Below are 9,225 nucleotides of genomic sequence, written 5' to 3'. Positions count from 1 at the left end.
TGGGATTGAAAAGATTTTTTTTTTAAAGTGAGTACAGGTGGGATGGCATCCTGAATTTAGAAGTATTTCGCAATCATGCTTTATCTATTTTTATTGTAATTTGAAATGTCACTGTTCTTACCCTCCCCAAGGGGTAAAATCATAGGAACATGCAGGTTTTAATTTCCCTAATAGATAAATAGAAGGAACTCTAATGTCACAATTAGAGTTGGTATTACTTTCTTGTATCTCTGGAAATATGATGCATTATTATGTGGCTAATCTTAGGATAAGGATGGGTGTTGCATGTCAGGAGAGGTTGCCATGGTGAGAAAGGACCAGGCAGACATCAGGGAAGAAAACAGTGGACCACGGACTGAGTTCATTAGTGCTGTTTCCACTGCAGTCTGACTTGGTGCTCAGTGTCCTGTCCTCACCCACTGGACTCTGAATTAAGTGCTGGAAGGAGACAATGCAGACATGAAGAGGAAAGGGGGAGCAGGACCCAGGCTCTCTGCCTGAGAGAAGTCCTGTTCCAGGGGTGACCGAGTTTGGGACTATCACTGGTTTCATTCAGAGTTCTAAATTTCTAGAAATTTATAGTTGTCTTCAGATTTAAATTTATTTTATAAACACAAAGCATTTTCCATAGAGGATCAGTTTGTCACAATCAAGGAAATGTTTGGTTTTGCTACAGTTAACAAAGGCTGTTGTGTTGGTATATTGGTATATTTGTTACCAGTCTGTTGAGAAGAGCAGTTTTTTCAAGAGGGTATTAATGTCTATTTAAGTGTGAGTAATCCCTGACTCCAGTTAGAGACACTCAGTCCATAGGAGAGCAGGATGCTGGATCTTAGTCCACTGCTGTTCCACAGAGTTCTAGGAAATGAATAGATGTCTGATTAGGGCTTTCTTGAGGAACACAGATGGTGGGAAGTTGATTCTGGGTTTGCCAAATGGAGTTTCTCTTGTCTGCCTTAAAATCACTGTGTTTAAACTACAGTGATTTATTCTTTTTTCTTCATTACTTTTTCTTCTCTCTCTTTTCTTTTTTTTGAGACAGGTTTTTTAATTTATTAATTTTTTTTCTTAAATTTGAGGCAACTACACATCACATCAGGTCTTTTGCAATTATAGCCTGAATTTGTAGCTTTTCTAGAAAGATTTGTCAAGATCAGCCTGGGTTCTAGAGGGATGAGGCCACTAGATGGGGCCATCTGCCCCTGCACTCTCCTGCCTCCTTCCTGATTCCTGCCTGGTGACCGCCGGGCTCTGAGATTGTGATGTCTGCTCTGCTCTTCAGTCTTCCTAGAGATGCCTGATAGACATGAAGGAGTCTGGAGGTCTGTCTCGTTGTCCCACATAGCATTTCCAAATCTTACTTGAACTCAAGAACATGGTTACTAGTGACATTCTGTGACAGCATGTGGGACTCAGTGGAAAACAGGTCATATATATGGGCTCCAGTTCTGTCAGGAGTAACAATAGGGTTATCTCCATGTCTGTTTGCTGTTATCATGTTCACACTTACCTTGGTGGACAGTAGTCATTGATGAGAGGTGATTGGTGAGAAGACTTTGAGCTGTGGAAAACATTCAAGAGTGCATATGCCAATCCTAGCAGATGTAGTAGTAATAGCTGATGTCCCGTTAGAGCTGAGTCAGTGATTTTCATATTATACTCATGTATTTTGCATGCTGTCTGATATGTCTTTAAAATAATCATGTTCCCCTTTGATATAGCTAGTGTTTGTATTTCTGTTATACTATAGAAAAATATTATCAGTTGAGAGGACCAATAGAAAGATCCAACATGAATTTTGTTGATATTCCCACAGAGAAATCAGTCTTGTTGATTTTATTGAATTTCTTTCTTTTTCTTTCTTTCTTTTTTTTTTTTTTTTTTTTTTTTTTTTTTTTTTTTTTTTGGTTTTTCGAGAAAGGGTTTCTCTATGTAGCTTTGGAGCCTGTCCTGGAACTTGGTCTATAGACCAGGCTTGCCTCAAACTCACAGATCTGCCCTGCCTCTGCCTCCCAAGTGCTAGGATTAAAGGCATGTACCACCACTACCCAGCCTTGAATTTTCTTTCTTTCTTTCTTTCTTTCTTTCTTTCTTTCTTTCTTTCTTTCTTTCTTTCTTTCTTTCTTTCTTCCTTTCTTTCTTTCTTTCTTTCCCTCTTTTTCGAGACATGGTTTCTCTGTGTAGCTTAGTGCCTTTCCTTGAACTCACTCTGTAGCCCAGGCTGGCCTCTAACTCACAGAGATCCACCTGCCTCCCAAGTGCTGGGATTAAAGGCGTGCAACAATACCGCCCAGCTTGAATTTTCTTTTAATCTTGAACTTTGAAGATAATATTGATTGTGTTACCCATAATCTGCTGTGGAATAGCACATTACAATAATTAACAATTATACTATTTTTTTATTTTTTAATTTTTAGAATAGTGTCTCATTGTGTAGCCCCAGCTTGGCCAGAACTCCATATCTATATACAGGAGGCTGGCTTCAATCTCACAAACATCTTGTGCCTTTGCATCCCAAAGAACTGTGGCACCTTCATCCATTCTGGATAATCATTTAAACTTTGTGAAACTATGTACATCTTATGAAACAACAGAACCAGTCCTTCTCTGAGAGCTGTATGCATAATTTTGAGAGAAATGAAGATGAGATATTGAGTAGTTGTCTGACTTCAGCTGTGTGCACTTTCACTAATAAAAACTGTTGTTTCTTCACTTCCAAAACTGCCTTGCTATTTTTTTCAAGTTCACTAGTTCATTTTGACCAGACATCTCCACCTTACAATGTGTAGGCTCATAGGACATTGGAAATTTGGTTAGTGTTTACCACAATTTAAGCAGGTGCCAAGTGCCCTTCCCAGGGCTGGGGCTAGGGTCCATTTCTGAAGCCTAGTTCCTGAAAAGCTGCAGGACAGGTGGGAATAGATGGAAAAGGACATCAATTCTGGTCCATCAATCTGCTGATTCACTCCGAGAAGATGATGTCCTGACAGCACTTGGCTTCCCAATCATGACATTTGGGACTAGGAAACTGGCATGAGGGATGAGCAGAGACCTTAGAATCTAGTCTCCCCACTGGGAACAAATCATAGCCTGTAGATATGGCTGCTAGAATGGTCTGCTGAGTGACAGTGCTGCAGGGAATCTCTGTGTCAGAGGGAACAGCTTTAGCCCATTCTCAGGACCGTCCCTAGGAAAGAGTGATATTAGAGATGAAACCAAAGGCATGTGTAGCCAAGGGAATGTTTCCTAAAAGAAATCTACCAAATACAGAGGCCCCTGGACAGGAGGAAGCTGGAGTATTCAGAGAGGAAGTTCTGTCCCTAGGACTAAAGATTTTGTCTGTCTGCCATCAAGAGAGGGGGGAGGGTGGAAAGGAGTGAGACTGGAGAGGTGGGCAGAGAGTCTCATGGGGCTGGATGACAAGGGACCCAGGAGCACATCTGTTTGACAGGAGTCCCACTCTCTGAAAACACAGCACTGTAATATAGTAAAGATTTAGACCTGCTGCCTAGTACACACTGCGTTTGAATGACAGAATTTGCTTCAGCAGCATGGTTCTAGGTTAGCTAGCTTGGTTGGAGTATGGGGCAGTAGGGAAAAGGAAGGTTATTTACATAGAATCTTGTATTGGAGATTATAATAGGTTTTTAGAAAGGAAGGGAATGGAAAGGATGATCTGCAGGCTGTGTATGGTGATATTTTGTTTGTGCTGAAATGTGAGTTTTTTTGTATGTTAATAAAGTTGCCTGGATATCAGAGGTCATAGCCATGAAGCCGAAGTCTGGCAGTGGTAGCACATGCCCTTAATCCGATCACATGGCAGGCTGAGTCTGTGTGTTCAAGGACACAGCCAGCATGGTGATACACCTTTAATCCAAATACCTACCATAGAGACTTCAAGGTCTGTATAGACAGGCAGTGCTGAGAAAGTCATGTGGTTGGGTTTAGAGCCAATGAGAAGGCAGTACAGAAAGGCAATAAAAATACAGACACACAGGAAGTAGGTCTCTTTCTCAGAGGAAGGACGGCAGTGAGTGGTAAAAAGGTGGTCTTAGCTTTTGGCTATTGCTCTCTCATCTCTGGGCTTTTAACTCTGCATTTGGCTCTGTGTTTCTTATTTAATAAGACTGTTTAGAATTACATCTACAGCTATGTGGTCATCTAAGTCCAAGAAGGAGCCTGAAGAAGAGACATGGGATAGGAAACTTGGCCCTATCTACTTTGTGCTCAGTAGGAGCTGAGACCAAACTTCCTGCTATATGGTGGTAACAGTATGGTGTTGGGGGATGTCTTTCTGTAAACTGTGAATATCTGTTCTTCCCATTGGTTAATAATTAAGCTGCTTTGGCCTATGGCAAGGCAGCTTAGAAGCATGTGGAAAATCCAAGGAGGGAGACATGAAAGAGAAAGATGATGTCCGGGGGAAGCCAGCCTGCTACCCAAGGAGCAACATGCCAGCAGACTGTTAAAGACATGGCAAAACATAGATTAATAGAAATGGGTTAATTAAAGATGAAAGAGCTAGCTAGCAAGAGGCCTGCTGTAGCGGTAACGCCCGCGTCACTGCTAACCGTTCACCACGTCTGAGCGAAGGGCTGTGGATTAAAAAATAGAGACAAAAGACAGCGAGTCATTCGTACGTTTGGATGTCGAATGCCGTTTATTGAAAGAGGGGAGAAACCTTAAATACGTACAGGCTTACAGCACAAATGGAGGAACCCCCGGAGGGCAGAAGTTCGCTGTCAATGGTCTACATTCCAGACTCAATGTTCGACCATCTAGCATCTAAGTAGTTAACGCCCAAAATACAGGATACACAACAAGGAACTTCCTTTAAGCATTCAGAAGGGTGGATACCGGCAGGGAATCCGAATAGGGAGGAATTCTGATCAAGGTCAAGCAAGCAAGGCCGCAGCCACTCCCAGTCGGGGGCCAGGGCCCATGGCGCCCACAGTTCCCCCCTTTTTATTAAATGAGCTTCTGACTTAGGTTGCGTGGGACCAGCAGACCACCTTACCCGTCATAGAGACACTTGCCCAGGCCACACAAGTGCTCTGTCTTAGGTTGGTGGCAGCGGCCCAAGCATTACCCGTCTCTGAATACTCATTATCATACAGACTCAACCATGTGAGCTGTAGAGTGACTGCTGCCAAAGATCTCAAAGTGGCACTGGGCTTGCAATCTGTGCGACACAGAAAAGACCAACAGAAGTCCGAACCCACCCATAGCCAGGAGGCTAAAGGCAATTGAACCACTCCCTTCTAAAACGAGCCTTGCTGTAAATAGGAGTCCTTGTAAGGTGGTATCCCATAAGCAAATGGAACTTGAGTTTTAATAATTTTTTACAACTTACAAAGCCAATTATAATGTATAAAAGTGGAATTAAATTTGTCATGCCCAATAAGAAGAAAGATTAACTAACTGTGGTAGCTACTTTTGCTGCCAGGGTCTCCATTGTGCTAGCTGTAGTAACCAATTATGAAATAGCAATCCCAGAAACAATAGCAGCAGTGACCACCACTGCTAAAACAGCAACAACAGCAACAGGGATGTCAGAGTCTCTTCTGGAGCGTGTGAGCATCATCTGTGTCTAGCTGCCACGGTCCACTGGCATGGACACGGCTCCAGGAACACGAACCACCAAGGCCCATTTTTCTTGATCCCAGCACTACTTAGGCTGGCAGGTCTGCAAGAGAACAACTAAGAAACAAAGAAAACAGAAAACAAAAACAGCAAACAAGGAGTAGAACTAATGGCCTCAATAATGGCCACATTCAGGCTCACAAATTTTGAGGTATCTTCAAAAAAGGCTAGATGAATTTCAGGAGGCAAATAAATGTTGCACAGAGCCATTCCTGAAAAGTAGGTACTACACCAGCTTGAGGAGGGTTGCAAAATGCGAAAAAGGCTTAGCTGGCATGCTACTGTTTACAACTGAAGTTCATTGACCTTCAGAGTTATCCTTAATCTCCAAGGTGTGGTACATTCTCAATGTTTTTTGAAAAAAGTTACCATACATTACCTTTTGAGGAATCCAACCACATGGCTACAGTTCCTAGGCTTAGAATAATGTTTGTCAAGGCTGGCCGTATTGGGCTCTCAATCCCCATCGGCATCAGAAGGGGAGAGTTTTTTACGAAGGCCCAATAGGTCTCTGCCATGTTGGGATTCGGCAGCAGCCACAGGGCGCACACAGCGTTCAGGAACCCAGAGAGGAACTTCATTGTCCTGTGGAAAGACACAAACAGATCCCCGGGCCCACACCAACACCGGATCGGGTCCCCTCCAAGTGCCAGTAGAAAGATCTTTCCATTGCACCAGAGGATGATTTGCAACAGGAGCCCTCCAGTGCTTATCTGCAGCAGATACTCCAGCAGAATCCACCGATAAAAAATTTAAAATATATAAAACAAGGGAAAGAATAGAATGTGGAGAGGAAAGATGAGCCCCTAACTCCCCCTTTTTTACTTTAGCAATATAAGTTTTTAAGGTACGATGGCAGCGTTCTACTATAGCCTGCCCTTGAGGATTATAAGGAATACCAGTCTTATTAACAATAGAAAAATCTTGGGAGAATTTTGAAAATCCCGTACTACTGTAGGCGGGACCATTATCAGTTTTTATGCATTTTGGCACTCCCATGTAAGCGAAAGCATGAAAACAATGATTTTTTACATCCTTAACCTTTTCCCCTGAATGGACAGAAGCAAAAATTAGAGAATATGTATCAATAGACACATGGACATATTGTAATTTTCCAAAGGAAGGCACGTGTGTGACGTCCATCTGCCACACATGATTAGGTAAAAGTCCTCGAGGATTGACTCCCAAATGAGGAACAGGTAAAAATTCCACACAAGTAGGGCATGATTTAACTATCTGGGTGGCTTGTTCCCGGGTTATGCCTGTATGATAACGGAGAGATCCAGCATTAAGATGATAACGCTGATGCAACTGAGTAGCCTTATCAAAGGCAGAACAGACTAATGTGACAGCCATACGAGTAATGGCGTCAGCCCTCTGATTACCTTCACTTAGAGGTCCAGGCAATTGAGTATGAGCTCTAATGTGGCCCACATAAAGGTTATGTGAGCGAGACCATATAAGTCCTTGTACTTGCAATAAGTATTCATGAATGGAAGAAATGGATGGTATGTAGGCTGTTGTTTCCAAAGGCATAATGGCATGTGCCACATATTGACTATCGGTATAAATATTTACACTCACATCAGAAAACATCTGTAAAGCAAGCAACAGCGCCTGTACCTCTGCCACCTGGGCAGAAGTGCCCTGGACCTTTATTCTCTTTACTATGTTACCAGAAACCACCACAGCAAAACCACGTGAAGTGCCATCAGTAAATACCACACGGGCCTGAGGAATAGGAGTCATTTGTACTATCTTGGGAAATATAACAGGATGCAATTTAAAAAATTGACACACATCATTGGAGGGGTAGTGAGTATCAAACTGACCCTGCATGGAGTATGTCAATATGGCCCAATCATTATCATTAGCTTGCAACCATGCTACTTGAGACTGGGTGTATGGGGTCACCACAATATCTGGCTCTTTACCAAAAGTTTGAACACTGATCTTGATTCTTTTAAATATAATCTGAGCGACAGCCTGTGGATAAGGAGTGATGATTTTTGCTGGAGAAGCTGGGGAATGTACCCATAAAATAGGACCTGTTTGCCAAAACACTCCAGTAGGTGAATGAGTAAAACAAAATATCAAATACAATAAGGGAGAATTAAGATCTATATACTGTACGTGAGCCTGTTCCAGGGCCTCTTGCACACGTTGTAGGGCTATACGTCCTTCAGCTGTTAATTTACGGGGAGATGAAGGGTCAGGGTCGCCCTTTAAGACATCATACAAGGGGCGAAGCTGACCTGTTGGAATTTTTAAAGTGGGCCGAAGCCATTGAATATCTCCCAGAAAGGTTTGGAAATCATTAAGTGTGCGTAGCTGATCCATACGCAGAGTAATCTTTTGTGGGCGTATGCCCGTGCGTAACAACTCATGACCTAAATAATGATAGGGAAAAGATACCTGTACCTTTTCTGGGGCTATCTGTAAATTAGCCAAGCTAAGAACCTCTTGTAAATAAGAAAAGGCATCAAAAACAAGTTTTTTATCTTTAGCAGCCATTAATATATCATCCATATAGTGAATTATATAAACACCTGGAAAAGCTTTTCGAACTGGAGCTAGGGCCAAAGACACATAAATTTGACATATAGTAGGGCTATTGGCCATTCCTTGAGGCAACACCACCCACTGATATCTCTGATAAGGTTCCTTAAGATTTTCTGAAGGAACACTGAAAGCAAAGCGAGGACTGTCCTCGGGATGCAAAGGAATGGTGAAGAAACAATCCCTCAAGTCAACCACAATTAAATGCCAATGCTTAGGAATTGCCACAGGGGCAGGCAAGCCAGGCTGTGTTGCTCCCATGAGAAGCATGGTTTTATTTACAGCTCTAAGATCCTGTAACAGCCTCCATTTTCCTGATTTCTTTTTAATAACAAATATAGGTGAGTTCCAAGGTGAAGTGGAAGGAATGATATGTCCAGCATCTAACTGCTCCTTAACCAATGCATACGCAGCCTCCAATTTTTCCTTAGCAAGGGGCCACTGCTCTACCCATACAGGGTCATCACTCTTCCAAGTGATTTTTATCGGTTGTATTATTGAAGGCTGCTGTGCAGTGACCCCTATGGAAAAGATCCTAATCCTCTAGTATCGCCAGGACCCCTAGTGACACAGTTTTTGTCTGCCACAGGGAACGGGTCTCCTTGCAACATTTTCCCTAAGCCTTTGCCCGGGCAGTAGCCCTGACTCTTTAGCATCTGTTGTACAGGCTGTGTAGTAAGCACCGCTCCCATGCCATCCAACACATCCCGTCCCCACAAGTTCACTGGAATGTCAGGTAGCACAAATGGTTGAAAAGTTCCTGCATGACCTTCCTCATCCTTCCAATTTAAAAGTAGCTTGCTCTGTAATGGCGTCTGAGCTGTGCCAATACCTTGTAGGTGAGAGGTAGAATCTTTAAGGGGCCAAGCTTCGGGCCAATGTTTTAAAGAAATAACTGAAGTGTCAGCGCCAGTATCTAAAAGACCCCGAAAACTGTGATCATTAACTTTTAAATTTAGCATGGGTCTTTATTCTAAGGTGGAAACCCAGCATGCTAGAGGGCCCGTGGAGCCAAATCCACCC

This window comes from Peromyscus maniculatus, chromosome 8, assembly GCF_049852395.1.
Source record: "Peromyscus maniculatus bairdii isolate BWxNUB_F1_BW_parent chromosome 8, HU_Pman_BW_mat_3.1, whole genome shotgun sequence".
NCBI classification, from domain to species: domain Eukaryota; kingdom Metazoa; phylum Chordata; class Mammalia; order Rodentia; family Cricetidae; genus Peromyscus; species Peromyscus maniculatus.
Note: the sequence above shows the minus strand (reverse complement) of the source record.